Genomic DNA, 18928 nt, shown 5'->3' on the forward strand with positions numbered 1-18928 from the left:
AAAGACAAACTAGTTAACTGCAGCTTTATCACTGATATCTTAAACTTACAGACATTCTTATAAATATTTCCTCTTCATCTCCCTCTTCCCTCTTAGTCGCTCTTCTGTCACCACTTGTCCCAGCAAGATGTCATTGGTCAGCCAACCCATTTACTGGCAATTTAATTTTGAATGGTTATGTCTCCTAATCCCCTTTCTCCCCTAAAGACCAATGTGTATCTGCTCATGGTAAACCTGTGCGGAGACAGGTCTGCTTGTCCTTCAGGTATATGTGATGCAACAAAAACTAAATAAAATACAGAAACCCAGTGTGATAGGCAGTGCAATACAATACATTGCTTTGTGTAGCTGCTTGCTGCCCATGTCGCTGTGCTGCGACTGCAGATATACAAAATGTGGTGAATTCAATTCTAACAAAGTATAGTTGAAGTGTTCAGGTGAGTGAGAAAGAGAAGCGAGGTAATGAATAGACTGTCATTGCTTATTGTATATAAATATACATGTGTATGTGTGCATGTGTGTCAGTTTGAATAGGCATATTTGTTTTCATTTGGATTCTTGTTTCCTCAGCATTATTGCATTTCACTTTCTGTAACAATGCAACCTGCGTGGCTATTTCTGCTACTTATTTTTTTTACTCCATTTCCTCCTCATCTCCTTTTCCCCCTCTGTCTTTGCTCATACAAATTCATTTTTCTCTCTCGCTGGGCCTTGAAAACTTTTTCTCCACCTTCATGCCCTTTCCTCCCTTCTTGTCCTCTGAAATACACAAGTGGTCCTTTAGTGGATGATATTATGTTGACTCAGTGGAAAGCTCAGACAGAGAGGTGTTGACAACAGACAAAACAGAGTACACTTTTCTACAACTTGGCGGAAATCTATTCCCTTTTCTCTATTATCCTTTTCTGTGTTCCTGAAGTGTCGGACTTGGATACCCCTGAGAAATTAAAATCAAAATACTGGCATGATCAAACCTATAACTACAACATAGAAAGCTACAAGACCTATAGGTCTTATAAGTGCAAAGTCCGTTCCCTCTTACATGATCTGTGTTGATCAGTCTGGAGGAGGAAGATCAATAAAACCCATCTACACTAAAAGAACAAAAGCACATTTCACTGAAAACTTGTTTTCTCTGTACCTTGTTCATGATTTCTACTGTTCTAAATGAAATCAGACCATCCTCTATGGATTTTAAACAGAGAAGCATTGGTTTTCAAAATGTACTGTTAAAAGATGTGGTACAATCTGATGCTTTTAAATTGAGTGATATATTACTGTTACACACACACGTCTCTACACCATCTCTCATCGAAATGCTAAAGGACACTTGTGAGATGACAGAGCAGTGAATATGAGTGAGGGATACAAGTTATGACGTGTTGAGGTTGAGAGAGCTGAGGCAAACACTTGTAGTCAAACTGCAGCAGCTTTAGGATATCTGCTCTCTCCAGGAGAGGATTCAATAAAAAACATTCTCACAAAAGAGAGCACCACCACAAAGTTACAGATGCACTGTACAATAAACTAGACCAATACGTGGTCAAACCGGTCTGCATCTAGAACCTATTTTTCTGCTTCTAAGTAAACAGCAGCTATGAACAAATTACAAACATGATATTGATAATGTGCTGAATATTTTATAGTATAATTATTATATACATGTACTCTGTTCTGTATATAATATAGGTTGATTTATTATATGTATAGTCTTTATTTAGATTACACTTTGTCTCTGCTGACGGTTGTTTTTTGGGAGAACAGAGCAATGTTAAGCCAAGTTTGAAGATCAGTGCTTTAAAATTATAAACATGGTAATTTTCCATTTTGACTCTGTGTACTTTGCTAGGATACCTTTGTTTGGCCCAGGTTTTGATTTATCCTCTGCAGGATGAAACTTAAAGAGAAACATGTTATATAATGTATAATCGATATGTCAGTTCCCATTTTGTATTGATCTGTCCAAATTGTGACCATATGTAAAGTTTCCAAAAACACAAGCAAGTTCTCTAAATATAATTTTGTATCTTAAGCACCACAAACAGAAGTCAATTTTGTTGGTGTATGTTGGCAGTAATCACCTCTGCAGATACTGAAAGTCAGAATCTCAAAAAATCCATCTGCATGCCAACAAATGCTTCACGGCTAAGAGGAAAAAATATTTTCTTTGACCTGGTCTGCTAGTTTGCTGTTGCTGTTCTCAGTAGACTATATTCATAATTCCTCTATTGTTATGTTTTAGTACCACTTAAAATGACATTATTGAAAATTGTATTTTAATTAGTTTCTTTTACAGTTTTTACAAGGGTGACTCAGGCTATTGTGTGACCATAAAATGTGGCACATGGTATGTACCACTGCAATCACTTCAGTATCAATGTGGTAAAAGGAGAGTGGAAAAAGTGAGGGCTGGCAATCAAACTCTGTCAAGCACACCAGAAACAATGGACCCGGTCCTGGCTTCTTTGATAGGACTTTACGTGAACTATACTTAAACTGCAGCAAATTTCTCTGATTATTCACTTCATTTTTGACATTTAACATTAAAGTGAAGACATGACAGGCCGGCTCAAATGAAAAGTAAAGAAACTTGTGTGAACACTTTGTAACATGAACAAATGTGGCAAAATATTTTTGCTTGGTAAATATGTATCCATTCATAAAACTCAAATCTAAAATGATGGAACATTTTAATTAAGATTCTTAGATCACAGACTGTGCCTTTAAGAAATAGAGTAGGAATGCTATTGAGCATAAAGCAGACAAATTAAATTAAACTCCTCGAGTTGGAGGTAAGTTAATAATTAGTGCAAAAGCATGATCTCTTAGTCAGACAGGATGAAATGCTCCAATTAATCAGTTATGGATGAGAAGTTAAACTGCTGAGGACAGGGCTGAGCTGTGAGGTGCCTGGTCCTGCTGCAGCACTGTCCCACTCAATTGGATTTACTGTCACCATTTGTCAATCTCGCTTTCTTCAGCTCCTCCTTCACTTTGTCAGGGGACCTTTAAACTAGCACCCTCATCTTACCCACTTCCATTTTATTTGCACGTGCATGGGGAAGGTCCACCGCATTAAGTGCTATACCCAACCAATTAGTCAGGGACTGGAAGTGGGTTATGAAACCCTCCAACAGCGAGTCTACATCTGCACTGACTTTACTTATGCACTGTGCAAACCATATAATATCTATAAGGAAGGGTGACTGCACCTTGTGGCTGGCTGCTGTATAGGTCATAAAACCTGCCTCTTGATGTTAGGAGGTGGGACATGGACCGAACTAAAAGTCATAGTACATGTTAAATACTTTTTTCTCTCAGATGGTATCTGTCATTTACAATTTTTCTTCATCAATTCATAATTTTTATGTTTGTTTGAATGACTTATGTGATGCTATAAAAACAATGTCATAATTGACAGATGACACTGACTCATGAAGTTATGACAGTACCATATGGGCACAAAGAGGAGAGTTATTTTCAAAGCATGCCGCATATTATGGTTCATTTAGCTGGGTGTGAATACAAACAGTGTTACACAGAGTAGAGTGGGGAGAGTCCCAGAGTCACTGCCAATGTTCTTCTCATCCCTCTCACCCACAACATCTTGCACCAGCCTCTCACTCTCCGTGTGCTGCCATTTTCTGTCCGTTTCCCTTTGTTTTTCCACTTGTTTTAGTCATCTCAGTCTCTCTTTCCTGTTCTTGGTTTTATCTGCATTGGCTCATGTCTCTTCCCCTTTCATGAAACTCACAGCTTGGATTGTCCATATATATTTTCTGTGGTCATTTCAAACAGTTCTTCTCTGTACTGAGCTTTGGCACATAATTATGTCTCCAGTGTCATGATGTAAAATGTCAACAGAACAAACACATGTCTTCTATGGGCAATGTATTTGTATTTGTTTAAGCGTGGGTACAAGACAAATTTGACTACACTCGAAGACTAATGTAACAGTAATTTTGTATCTTTAGTCTCTTTGTTTAAAAAGGGTAGGATAGCCTTTGTTTAGGTTACAAGACTTGTGCAGCAGGAATTTCAAAACCCAAACTACGTTGTGAACATTAAATCATATCCAATGTTTACACCTGTAATACTTGTCAACATGCCCTAAATCCAGATTTAAAGTTGGACTATTTTAAGGCTGTAAATGACTCTTAGGAACACATACAGCTCCCACTGGGCAAAGCTTAGGGTGGCTGAGATCCAGGTCTATTTAATGAGTTGTGGTCGTATAGCTTATCTGACAGTAATGTGTGATTAAGGCAGTGTAAAGTAAAGAGTAATATCTGGACCTGCTGTGCTCTCTCCAGAGAGCCTGCCTGCCCACATGGCTGTATCTCCCGGCTTACAGCACTCAATATTATTGATTACATGGCAATTGTGTCTGACTTGCCTTAACCTCAAAGGCACCCTGCTCGGAGTGAGTGGTGGGCCTCAGTCGGCAGCCAAATCTGGATTATCACAGCAAATCAATGGCAGACTTCTGCCAGCCCTCGGTCCTCATGAAAAAGCCATCACTCATTAGCACAGTGATCACAGACAGATTAACAGGCATTTGGCTTTGTCAGGGTGGAGCGAGGGACAGCACTGCTCTGATGAGCTGAGTAATGTCTTCTTTCCCGCCCTCCTGATCTCTTCATCTCCAACATGACATGACTTTCTGAAAGCCTGACTCAGCAAACCTCACTCACAGGATGGCATTTGGACTGCAGAGCATGTAGTGCTTTGAGTGGAAATGATAATCACACTGGCACCATGCATTGATGCTGAGTAAACTGTTCACTTTGACCAGGTCAACTGCTGGGGCTGATGATGTCCCACTTTCTAACAAAAGTAACTCTCTCTCGGAAAACAAACATGTCAAACAAACAAAGGGCTAATCACTGCATGATGGTGGCTTAAATCTACAGTAGTAACCAAATCTCCAGAACCATATAAGGAGTCCTCTAACTTAAGTTCTTGCACACCTACCCAAATATTACTAAATTATTTAGATGTTAATGAATTGGAAAATATGAGCTTAAGTCTCAGCAGAATTGAAGCAGGTCTCTGCTGATATGCTTCTTCAGAATATAGCTCAATAAAATATAATTTACTCTCTGCCCTGCAAACAGAAGATAGACTATAGGACACATGCCAAGCCAAACTCTGATATTCCACTGGAGATGCTGCCTGCATCTTCTTTGATCCTGTATGAACTGATAGTAAAGCTTCACAAAACACTGTTGGAGAGACAGGGCAGCTTACACAGACCCTGGGGAGACAGTAATTATCAGGAACAGGATGGGAGCACTGCAAGGTGCCACAAAACTGCACCTTGTCACAAAAAGCTTGAGTAGGAAAAACTCACACACACCCCTGCCTGTGTTGACCAACACCATTATGTGGGTGTACATGAGTGACATGGGCCCTGAGGAAGGGCTGGTGATTGATTAGAGCTCACTGGGAGTATTAAAGGTAGCAAGAAGCCTCCTGATATGCGACATACTGTGACACTGCAGGATAGAGGAGTAAATAGGGAGAAGTTGTGTCTGCAACATGAAACCACAATTAAAACTGATTAAAGATTGATGTCGCAGTGATGGAGGCTACGTGTTATTGACACTTGATTCCGTTGAAAAGTTACTGTACTTTAGTTCAGTGTATGTGTGCTCAGGTAACATGTGGAAACCATAGGGAAGCTTTCCTTAATGACATAAATGACCAGTCCGCAAAGGACATTTTTAAAAATTCCCTCAACAAAAATTCAATGAAAAGAAGTCTGAACTTTCCATTATTAGTGTGTTCCTTTTGAAATTAGAATTCTGGGCCAGGACATTACAACCTCAAAGTTGAGAGTCAAATGCAGAAATAAGGAAGAAATAAGGAGTCACAATAAATGTTTGTTTAACCCTATATGGCTCCTTATGTTACTGGAACTACTCACCTCCTGGCCAGAGCACATTTGGATACATATACGACTCATTCATGTTGTTTGTTGTCACACGTTTAGATAACACTGATCACTATTGACCTCCACATTGAATCCTTTGCTCAATTTAAGATTATGAATGGGGAGATAAGCTGCTTTTATGGATCTATCATCCAAAAAATCCCGAAATAGTAAACTATGATGAGAATGTTTCTAGGTTTTATGTTACTTTGCAAAAAAAACAGACAAAAAACAATCACCACATTCATTAATTAAAACTACTTTAACTGGTGTAAATAACTGTACCTATATAAAAGAAAAAACAGAACATACCAAAGACACTACAAAAGGTGTGTGGGAGGTGTAGCATGTCTGCTGCTGCAGACCTCCTCTTTGCCTGAGTGCAGACTGACAAAACAATCTCTGATTTTAGGCTTTTAGTGGTTTTGTGGACAAATTGTGGTGAGAACATAATGATACACTACATGACTTTTTTCTCTCATCCATCTACTGATAAAAACAGCACAGATCAATATGCTGTCATGTCTCTCTTATACTCTTCTCTATTTTTATTCTACTGAGTCCCAATGTTTTTAGCTTCACCCCTCTTTCACCATGTAGTAAGCCTCCAACAGTTTTTATGAGACAATGAGATGTACTGTTAATGACTTCTCCCTGTTTTATACTGTGATCACAGCATTAGCATGCAATTTGTCTCAATGTATTTGCCTCTACTCTCCACTATTATTTTTCTTTCTCCCTCACTCACACATTATGCCACTAACCAAATTTAGAGCCTCCATAATGTGGACTGATTGCCTCTTCCCCAAATGTTTATGTTTGTCTTAAATGTCTGTTTCTTAGCCAGACTTTCTTCTCACTTGGCCATTACCCGCTGCAATGAGCTTGGCAAAGCTGTCCCAGCAGAGACGTGTGTGTATATGAGACAACATAAACACAGACAGCTGTGTCAGAGGGCAGCCGATAGGCTAGAGACTCATTCATCTCCTTTTGTCTCTCTCTCTGTCAGGACACAGTCATTCCACCCCAACAAAAGCTGACTGTTTCTATCTCAGTTGAAAGATCAAAACACACCATTTAGTAGCTCCTCTTCAGCACAGATGACCTTTGTATCTCAACACTTCACCTCCCTCCTCATTCAGCCCTGCCTCCCATTTTACCTCTCCTCCCGACCTCTCCTCTCTGTGTCTGTACCGTTTCAGCCCCACTTCAGGGCATCATTCATTCTATGTGTAAATACCAACAAGGATTTGTCACACAACAAAGCTGCCATTAAATTGCATTTTTGTTTGTTTTACATGGCATGGTTTATTTCCAGGAGCGAATATGATTTGATATGTTAAATGCAATTGGCTTAGCTATGAATCCCCAGTGTTTTAACTGTGAGAAAAGAAAAGTCTCCATGCATTCCTTGAGGAAATTTCAATTTCCAGAATTCCTTCATAATGGTTTCACACTTACAAAGTGATACAGGGATTAGTAATAACGGACTACAACAGGATTATTATGGATGGCTGGGTTTACAACCATCTCATTAAGACATCATCTTTACAATGCAGGATGTATGAATGATCAGATCTACTACATTTTGCTACATTCTGTTTCTCTGCAGTTGTGCCTAATTGCCTTGGTTTATTAAATGACCACTCACTGGTTGTAGAAATGGAAAAGTGTAATGTGTACAATGATCATGACCAGAAGTACCAGGAATGTTGTGCAAGCACCATGAGCAAAAAGGTGGAAAAAGCAGAAAAAGAACATTCACAGTTCTGTGTTAAAAGCCATCATATAGAGACATGTGCTCAAACCATAGCAGAAGATCATTCTGTCAGAAAGATAAATGTACGTAAGGATTTAAATAAATGAACAAATGCATAAATAAAATATCAACTTGAAAATGTACATTCATGAACCATCGCCTATATTTACTCAAGAGTAGGTACACAGTATAGACTTTTATAGTCAAGATGCTTTCACTGCCTGTAATCAATGCCAACACCTTTCCCAGTGGTTCCACTCTATTTCCACAAATTGGCTGAGTTACAAGAGTTATGACAAAACAACAGGAAAAAAATGAGATGCATCTTTTTACCATCTACCACTTTTACTTTCTCTCCACTGTCTTGTCCTTTCTGCTTTCTTCATCCTTGACCATTTTTACACTTCTCTCCTTTCTTGTCCTCATACCTTGCTCTGCTGCCTGTCTGAGACCTCATAGGATTGTCCAGAAGCCACTGTATCTGCAATTCATTCCTCTATCCTTCATATTGGGTTTCATTTGAGCCTGTCAGTCAAGGTGTCCGTCAGATATGGACTCTCCATTTCAGAAATTTTTTCTTCCTTCTTGTATTCTCAATGAATTCAGAGAGATTGACAGACACTCCGAAAGGGCAACTGTCAGAGGCATGCTCTCCCCACATATTGCATGAAAACAGCAGCAGTTTCTCACATACATAATATAAAGGATCTGATTCTTTTAACGTGAAATGGTTAACTAAAAATATATATTTCAGGACTTTGGCACCATATGCACATTTTAGCGTATACTTTGACTTTGTGGCATCACTGGTGGATTCAGTGAGGATGACTGTGAACCTGCAACATGGGATTACTGAGGCCAGAATTTCCATGCAGCATATTTCAACAGTGGTGACAGCATTTCCTCTGGGACAGAACAAGCTTGATCATGACTTCAATAATCTGACAATACCACCTTACTCAGAACTAGAAAAAATTAGGAAACTACTTGTGAATGTTTAATGTATGCTCACAGTTCAAGCTGTAATGCATACTAATTGGCTTCCTCATTAGGGCGTTCACATATTGTACTAGTGAGGAGCATATAAAGCAACAGTGAGTCAAGGCATTTTCTGATTTTAAAATATTATGATGATGGTCATTTGTTAGTTTTTACAAATCTTTGATTTGTTTTTGCTAAGTCAATTAGCAGTTTTCCAAATGTGGTGAATCAGCCTCTCTAGGAGAATTATAACCACCACAAAACGACTAAACTTACTGATGTAGTACTTCAGTAGGCAGTAAATCTATTTTTCACTTAATTATAATTTGAACAACTCAGCTAAAAATGTTGAAAAAAATGAAGGCAAAAACCATAGATATATCAATAATCATAATCATCTGCAGTGCATTACTCTGCAAAGACTCTATGGAGCAAAATGACATAAAATATTTAACAACTGGAGTTGCTGCATTTACAGTATAATTATAAAAGAAAAGCGATCAACTGCGTGATTGAACAGTAAGATTGTCAAATTGAGTGGTATTCCCCTTTAACCCTTGTTGCTTCGCCATGCCGCGTTCAGGTGACACATGAATAAATAAGTGGGTACCGAGGCGCTTCCCAGCAGGCACCTCTGGAGTCGCCTGGGCTACCTGAGATAACTCTGTACACCTGACACCTCTGCATAAGCATGCACAGCACCTCACGTTTACTGACTGCTTAATCACTCTGATGAAATAACCTGGGATGGAGCAATAGCAACAGTTGGAGTGGACCATTAGAGAAGACAGCACAACTTGAATGAAGTGATCTCAGAGGAGATTTCACGTTCCCCATAATGTCCCTGGTGCTTCCATAGAAGTGACAGGTCATCAACGCATTCATCAACTAATATCCATCAATCAACTATTTCTAAAACTGGCCATTTGTGCGCGAATTCAAAACGCTATGCATCACACTGTGCGCCAAAGTGAAAAAGCACTACGCGTAAAAGTCACGAATTACGCACAACTATGGTGGGTAGTAAATATTACAGTACACAGTAAAAAAAACATCCTTTATGGGATGAAATCCCTCTGCCGCAGTCCTCCCTCTCACATTATCCCGTGACTATGAACTTATTGCAGGGTGATCATGTCATTATCATATTATCCTACCTTCCTCGTCCGTGTCCGTCGCTGGCTGAGCGCCTTTAGATTCGATTGCCTGTCCTGCTGTGATGCGTTACCAAGTATCTGCTTCCCCCTCTCTTTCTCCCTCCCTCCCTCCCTCACTCCTTCCTTCCTGCACTCCTCTCTCTCTCCCCTGTTAGTTTTACTCTATCACCACCAACGCCTTGGTCATCGCTAATTTGTGTTACAAACCCTGCAAAACCCACCAGGCGCAAGATAAAGCTTCACATGTGCGCAACTGCCACACGATGTCCCGTAATGTTTCCTCGCCACTCGTCGTAAACCAGGGTTAAACTCCAGCAGCTCCAGCACTCACAGGTTCAGCCTCATAGCCTGAACACTTTGTTCCTCAGCAATGTTAGTATATCGCTCTCAAATACTCTCACACACAAATTCTGTCCGTGCATGCAATCTAAAGTTATGCATATGTTTCCCATGGCCTTGCTGCATTTATGTCAGTAACAAATAATGACAAATGATCTGCAAGCTTCACGGAAGAGGCTTCATTCACTTAGATTATAGAGATGTATTTATGAGCATCCTTAATATGCTTATCAACTAATATATTGCACAGATTAAATGTGAAATTCATAATTTAACCACAGGGGTCATGGATGGGAAGAGCGATGGTCAGGGTGAGACCACCACCTAGTGTTATAAATGGAAAATACAAGCAAAAAGCCAAAACAACCTGAGACCTAAGCCTGAGACACAGGGTGGAACACAGACAGGGAAATGAATGCCCCGAGGTCTGCTTTAATTAACACAGCTTCAAGATCCTGCAGTATGATTTTAACAGGTAGCCATTAGCCAATCTGAAGTTAGTTCAACATAAGCACATTTCATCACAGAAGCAAATGATTTGACAAAGACAGGACTGGCACAGTGTGTCCCAAGATCTCTGGTTACTGAAGTTTGAAGATGTAACTATTACCTACACAGTGGAAAATATAATGATCTGCTCAGAGGGTTATTTCCACTCACTTCTAAACCTTGATATCACCAACTACTGCTTTTATTCATACATATGATATATATTTGTTCCTTTGCCAATGGTCTGAAAAGAATCTATACCATTCATGAGCTTTGGGGAAACATCCTGCTACTGAGGAACAATCTGCTCACCTCTTAAAATCCTAAAAACATATTTCCTGAGCCAGTCCGTAACTAAAACTGTGACAGATATAGGGTGCATTCTTACTTTATCAAATTCAGTTATGTCTGGATGACAAATGGTGACCAAACAAGGGGAAATGAGATTCTAATTTACGTCAGAAAAGAGCAGTAATATACCCTCCCATGCTGCCAGTTTTTGAACTGTGTCTTCTAGCACCCCACACTGCAGTCAGTGTGTGCTGTTGGCAAGGACACTGATCCCTTGCCGAGGACAAGACGCCTCGCTTTGTAAATATCACCCCTAAGAAAGAGACTCACTGAAGGGAAGACAAAAAAATAATTAGATGCTTAAGCACAACCGAAGGTGCCCGTGTACACTGTGGTGGAGTGAGGTGGACTGAGGGAGCAGACGTGTTTTCAAATGAAAGCCAGTTTGAACTATGATACTATAGGATATTATTATGTTTGCAGGTAAACAGAAAACATATTGACTCACAATGACTGCTGGTGTGATAAGACCTTTTTGTCCTCCAGGATGTAAGTCGTACAGCTATAGGCCTGAAAATGCAAACAAAAACGTGTCATAGCCACAAAATCAGTTTTTCACATTTTCTAGTTGTAGAAAGAACTGATTAATTAGTTATCAGAAAAACAATTCTGTTTATTTGAAAAGGGATTTTTTCTAAGGTTTTGCACTGCTGTATCCTGCACCTCAGTACTTGTACTCAGTACAATTAACATCAATATCAATTACTGTGATAAATGCTGAGAATATATACTTTTTCAAAGCTTACTTATGGAGCCATAATTGGATATTTTGAAGTCATAAAAAGAGATGAGATACAAAGGCTCTGACGAACCAAAGTGATCATTTGCTGCTCTCTGGTGGATATTTCACTCAACTACAGTTTAGTGTTGAGCAATGAGTTGCCAATCAAATAGTACTGAAGTTTTAACAAATTTATTTAAGTGCAAATATATGGGCTACAGGAGTTTACAAAGAGCACACAACATCAAAAATAATAACACAATATGGTTACACACAATAGTAATTAACGTAGAGGCCAACAGTGTCTGGTTTCATGACATTTTCCCTTCTACTTTGTTTTCACCAACGCTAGAACAACAAATGGATACATACATACATTGTGTATTTCACATATTGTTAAGAGGACAGCGATATTTCAACTTTTGAGCTATTATGATGTGTATTACATAAACTTTGGCTTTTTCACTTGGCAGCCAATGCAAGTATTATTTTTCACCTCCTACACACACTGCATCTCTGATTTCAAACACTTGCTCCAAGACAGAGCAGTTTGTGGAGTGGGAAAGAGAAAGCCCCGGTCCTCACCTAAACATTAGCATTGGTCAAAACGTTATGAATATCAATGTATGATACACTGCAGTGCCTAATGACCCAAAGCAGTTGCAAATACACACAGTGAGAGAATCCATGTTAGGTAATAGATAGATATTATACAGGTGAGCATTCTAATGTGCAGTGTAGACCAAACTTACTGGTTCATGAAAACCACGATGACAAACTCATTAGGTAAACCTGCTATCTTTCAGTGTCACTGTAAAGCTAACCAGTTTGTACTGGTTGTTTTACTCCATTGTATTCAAACATGTACAATCATTTTCAGAAAGTACAAATATTCAAACTTGTACTACTACTAAAATAGGACACGTCTGTGATTATTTTCATGATGTCTGTGATTATGGATCATGTGACATCTCTTCTCACGTGACATCTTTGCAGCCAATAAAAATGCATCAATATATTTGCTTTGTGCTTCATGAAAGTATAATTAACTTCAAAACAAAGTATCTATTGTATCTGTATGATTTTTTTTGGAGAAGTAATGTACAATAATATCATTTATAATTTAATTTATAACATTTCCCATCTGGCAGTGCTGTTAAAACACATGGTTCCTTTTCATTAGTGGCCGTGAACCTGCCAACACACACACACACACACACACACACACACACACACACACACACACACACACACACACACACACACACACACACACACACACACAGCTGTGGACCCTGAGAGGAAGGTAACTCCCCCAAACTTTGCAATAACTAAAACCATGTTTACGATAATATTAGTAAATGCTCAATTAGCTGAACAGGACATCTTAGATACCATCATCATGTGAAGAGTGTAGCCTGGTTAGCATTAGCCAACAAAGCTGCAGCTTCCGGTTGTGTTGTTAGCTTTGCCTCAACAACCTCACCGAAAAGAGTGCAACCTACCTTTTATTGTTGGCCAGAGTCTCGGGCGTGTTTGACAAATGGCAGCTGGAACGTTTTAAAGTCGCTGTGCAGTAGTTCTCATACGTGGCAGCCATGTTGGCTCGTCACAGCAGAACCACACAGGTGTAGGTGATGACAGCAGTGATGGCTGAGTGCTATTTCGACGTGTCAGTGGACTGTACCAGTGAGGCTACATGCACAGTTAGGACGTGGAATCCACTTGTATTTGGAATGGAATGCTGCCATTATAAATAACACTAACTAGTCCCACTTTTTGTTTTTTCTCAATGAGTGTGCTGTAGAATTGTCCAATTATCACACTGCAGGTTATGATGTCCTCTCTGAATGACCCTGTGGAACGTGAGGTGTTTAACTCTTGCATAAATAGCCACAATGGACCAAAGGCTGGCTCACTTGAAATAGCACAGAACGCATGTTAGTAAACTTTAAGTGTGTATTTATATCCATGCAAACAGAAATGTCAAGATGTTGCTATTTCCCCATGTGTAATTCTTGCATTGCTCATTTATTCTAAGATTTACTGTTCTTAAATCTGGAACTTGTTTTTATGAAGCTCCATGGCAGTGCCAGAGACTTTGTATATGCTACCTGGCTACAGCCACACAAACCATGATAGTGGGCGTTTATATAAAATATTAGTGATTAGGTGTTCTGAATATAAAGAAGATTAAAATAAGTTTGATTAGGTCCCTCTTAGGGTTTTGGCTTTGTGACAGTTAGCAGATGTCCAAAATTGCATTCCCCTTTAAACTGATTTCTAAAACTGCAGGGCTTTGTGTGAACCTGTAGAAAAAAATGTATCAGAGCCAAATATTTGTCCTCTGAAACTCATTCTGACATCAAGCAGTTGTAACTTTCCGCATCACGTGAGCGAGGTCCTTTTGTGTTTTGAGTAATGTGGTGGTGTGCTAATGACTCCCCAGCTGTCATCTGGGAGAAGGTGGTGCCAAAATGTGCAGGAGGGTGAAGAAAGCTCAGCCTATTACACTTGCACCACAGCAGACTCCCTTGGCAGTCATGAATACCTAGACAGTTTCTGGTCTAGGTTAATGTGCACCCCTCTCAGGGACAGTTACCTAACACCTTTGGATGGACTCACTGCAGGACCGTGCCAAGTAGCAACAGGCTTGCAGTATCCTTCCCAGTGTCCCATCATTCTTCTGTGTCTTCTGTCTGCTGCACAGAGCTGCTCATGCAGATTCACTGCTAAACTCCTTTTAGTATTCAGGAAAGGCCATTAGTAAGAAAGAATCTAAGTATTTGTGATGACAAGAGATTATATAGAGGATGAAAAGAACACTAGTGAAAAGAATGAAGTGATGATTTCCACGGAGAGACGTTTCTTGTCACTCCCTGAGTTGGTGCAGTGAGATCAAATCTCTCATGATAATCACTTGCTGCTCTCTCTGAGGTTTCAATGTTTTTTTCCCCTGTTGAAAGGATTTTCTTCCCTCACTCTTGTCAATGGTTAAGGGCAGAGGATGCCACACCTATTATTCCATTGAGGCAAATTGTGATTAGTGAATATGTGCTATACAAATCAGATTACATTGTTTGTAAAAAGGTAGACATTGTTCAATGAGTCCTGACATGATTATTGGTCTTAGTCATAGACTTTATATAAAGATGAATGACAACTCCCCAAAAGTGAAGCCAAAGCCTTTTGATCACCACCTGGTGGCTGGCTGCTGTATAGGCCATACATCCTGCCTCTGTGTTAGCAGATGGAACATGGTCCAAACAAAAAAGTCAAAGTACTTCTTTCTCAGAGCTGGATTCTGTCATTTGAGGTACTTCTTATCTCACTGATGTGTGTCCAATTGTTTATATCTTCGATAAATTTGATGCTATAAAGACAGGGTGAAATGTCATGATTGATAGCTGAGACTGATCGAGGGCATTTATCAGCAGGACTTCACTACCGCAGCTCTGTCCCCCAGTTAATGTTGCTGTTACTGAGCAGCATCTGGCTCCACATGCATAAAATGGCAATGTTCAAATCCATGTTCATTTTGGCTTCATTCCTGGAGACTGGGATGAAATGGAGACATGTCATGCATCTTTCTATGCAGTCAATGGTTTTAACATGACAGGTAAACACTTCACCTGCAACAAATGTTCCACTGAAGACACTTTGACATGTAAGAGCAGGAAAAGCACTAGGGTCAATTTTGAATATTATGATGGCTGAATTCCATTTAGCTGCTTTTGTTTTTAGTGTCCCATGTGTTGTCCATTTGGGTTCCCTGTTATTACTTAATTAGATGCGGAAATAAAAAGGAGCCTTCATTGATGATATAATATCTTTGCTTTTCCTTGCCAAAAAGGCCTATTGTTTCAGCCACACTGACATTTTAGGAGGTAGGCAATATGAAACCTTACATTGAATAAACAATAATTTAATAATAATAATAATAATTCTCACTTGCATGTTGAAATGTTTGTAAAATGTTTGCACACAAACTAAGGAGAAAAAATATTTATTGTGTAGAGAAAGTGCTGAAGAAGAGAAATACAGAAACTGATGAAGAAGAAGAGAGTGGGTGAAACTGACTCTGGGTTTCACATCCATCATATCACTAATTGAAATTAGAACCCCTATGAGCTTGATGAACATCATACATGCTCAGAGCTGCTTTAATGATCAAACAGGCCCCACACACAATGACCCCCGATTCTAATGGGGAACTTTTTGGCAAGAAATTGTGAAACCTCGGAAAGTGGCACAGATGCACAAATGTATTTTGCTTTTTTTCAAATAGAGGAATCTACATCAGAGTATAGAGAGCTAATTTCTGACATCAAAGAACTTGTAATAGTAATGATCAAACGACTTCTTGCATTTCAGATTTAATTGCACTTGTACTGTCTAATGTCATGCATCCTGTAAAGCAATTTCAGATTTTTATGTGGAATTGATTGAGGCCTTGTATGGGCATGTGGAACATAAATCACATTTAAAAAGCATGAAGGGCAGTAACATGATTCTGTTTGAGATGACGGGGCATTTGAAACTGAAGTGGCTGACCATGCAGCAGGAGAGAAATACATCTGAGTCGGTGTTTGACAGACTTAGATGCGATAACAGATGGCAGGTGGAGTCCCCATGAATAACAAGGAGCAGGGTAGACCTTGGCTTGTTTCTTTTGAATCATATTAAAATGAAATTACTCGGAGCAGTTTGGCTTGAAAGTAGCGATCGTAATTTGCTCACAGGCGAGAGGGAGCACAGGCAGGATAGCTGTGTTTGATACACACCCTGCTTCTCTTCCTCTTTTACCTAATTACACTCGCTCAGGCATCCCAATCTTAATGGAGTTTTACCATCACCAGGGACTCAAAATTAGAAACGCAGTTATGTAATAACTTTAATTAGACTTCTCTGCAAAAACAGTGCTGTTTTTATTTGCTTTTCATTGCTCTTTGTTTTACCTTTTTGTGCGTGTGCATGTTTATATTCATTCAGTTCATCATTTTTAAATGGGGTTTATAGGATTTGGATTTTGGCTTTGTTACGGAGGCAAATCCAGTAGATAAGTGGAAACATGGGGAAACAGATGCTGGTTCCAAATTTTTAAGATGGCAGCATTGCTATCCAGGATATTTGGACTTTCTGGATAGTGGGAGAAAGTGCAGACAAGGCATAAGGGGCCTGGGGGACCCTACATCAATCCACACCTCTAAAATTACAAAGCTTTTAGCACAAAGCTAGTGTCATAGGGCCTTGTTGGGAGGTCTCTGACCCTGGTGTCATTGCAGTATCCTATAGGTGATCATAGATTTTAAGGGGGTTCTCACAAATTGTCGTTGCTGTGAACTTATGTCATGAGCCATTCTCAGGGACCCCCTTCTCAGCTTGGGGCCCCAGGCAGTGGCCTGCTTTGCATACCCTGTTGCAACAGCATTTAAAGTCCCAGTGCCAACAGTGTCAAACATTACTGCATACAAATATATTCTCAGAGCCTGAAGCAGCAATTAGACTCTAGTGACTGGTTGAAGGTAATAACGGCGTCATTACTGACCTTTACCGAATTTGCAATCTCACCAAACTGAGATAGGATTCAGGACCTGTGTTGTTCACTTAATTAGAATCGTTCTGTTTTTTCTCCTCAGCTCTCCCCTTAATAAATGTAACAATGGATAAAAAGAGACAAAGGCCCGTACACTTGTAGCAACTGTAATCAGTCATTTCTTACACTCACTTCACTTTAGTGTTCTTTTATTACACTACTTTCCTCCAAAAATCTATTCTCTCTTCTCTGCTCATTAAAAGGAATTGATAGTTTGGAAGGTAAAATGATGCATCCAGACCTCAGACAGAAATATCACAGTCACATGAAGCGAAGTAAGTTTACTTACCAGATCTCAATGTAAGGCCAAGGACATCTTGTATAATGAGAGTGTCAAAAGACACCTTATACTTTACATGTAGTATGCAATGGGTCATCTATCAGCAGAAGCTTAAATCTCACTTTGATGTTCAATAGCAGAGTTACTAGTCCACACACGCATTTTTAGTTAGTCCTCTCACCAAACCTTTGCTTATGTGGATTGATAATGGTGTTATTTTCTCACCCTTGCAGATGAAACTATGCTAACAAGACAGTCAGGGTGACCCTGCTGTTTCGTAAATACACTATGATGCAAAGTAATTATTGTTTAGATTACAGTCTTTGGTGACTGATTTTGAACAATGATACTCAGGAGAAATGGTGAGTGCACAAGGCACACAACACAGGACTTGAGACAGATTTACATCCCGAAGCTTGTGTGGTTTGGTTTAGGAAAAAAAAAGCATTTTGATTAAAGATGTAGGTGATTTTAGTAAATATCGTAATAAGGTAAACATATTGTGTTTAGTGCTTTACAACAGTTTTTTTGATATCTCACCACACATTTCATTGAAATTTCAAATAACAACCCTGTCTCCTAAAAATTACCCACAAACATGAAGGGCAGCTGTGACTCTGGAGGTAGAGTCTCTGGTAGATCACTAACCATAAGATTGGTCTCCACGGCTGAGCTGACAGTGTATGAATGGTGTGTGACAGAAGTATAAGTGTGTGTGTATGTCTGTGTGTCAGCGGGTGTGTCAAGAAAATGTATGTAATCAGTGATTAAATTCGTCAGCACAGTCTTTTTGGGGTTGGTGGATAGGCTGATACGAAGGTGTCAGCTGAGTGAAAAGTGTCTGTGTGCCTGGTAGCCAGGCAACCGTTGAATGAGCCAGTGGAGCATGAATTAATTAGGTGATAACAATTATGAGCAATTTATCATTTGGATTGTTTAGAAAGTTTGGTACATTTCACATTTAGCATTTTCCCATTTAAAAGAAAGCAATACGTAGGAGTGATTAATATGAAAGTAAAAAATGTCCCATGTATAAAAAGCGAGGTGATGTTGACTTCATGTTGGTGCATACTGTATACAAGACATACTGTATTGAGTCGTCATAATTCTAATAGAGTGAAGTGGCAGGGTGACAATGCCATGGGGATGTGGAGAACATGATGTGGAATCACCAGTAAATCGTAGGCTATGTACTCAATAACAAAGCAGCCCTAGGTAAATCAATACATATTCTTACTCAACAAAAAAGTAGGCTACATCTCAAGGGTAAATCAATATTTTTTCTCTTGCCCTTGTTTAAAGAAATAATTTTGGATCCAT

The 18928-nt window shown here is 39.4% G+C and overlaps 1 protein-coding gene across 2 annotated transcripts in view; it reads right to left on the reverse strand.

Moving 5' to 3' along the window:
• The window catches only part of cdh23 (cadherin-related 23), a 153789-nt gene extending 140393 nt beyond the window's left edge, over positions 1-13396 (reverse strand). Inside the window, exons 1-2 of one of the 2 annotated variants that reach the window (XM_069539107.1) lie at positions 13238-13396; positions 11460-11521 (exon numbers count right to left, since the gene is read on the reverse strand). The gene's annotated coding sequence lies outside the window, so the exon portion shown is untranslated. Of the gene's footprint in view, positions 1-9832; positions 9910-11459; positions 11522-13237 lie in introns of those variants that run through there. The other variant, XM_069539106.1, reaches the window with a different exon arrangement.
• Positions 13397-18928: the final 5532 nt, after the last annotated feature.

The sequence above is a fragment of the Paralichthys olivaceus genome, chromosome 14 (genome assembly GCF_024713975.1).
Source record: "Paralichthys olivaceus isolate ysfri-2021 chromosome 14, ASM2471397v2, whole genome shotgun sequence".
Lineage (NCBI taxonomy): Eukaryota > Metazoa > Chordata > Actinopteri > Pleuronectiformes > Paralichthyidae > Paralichthys > Paralichthys olivaceus.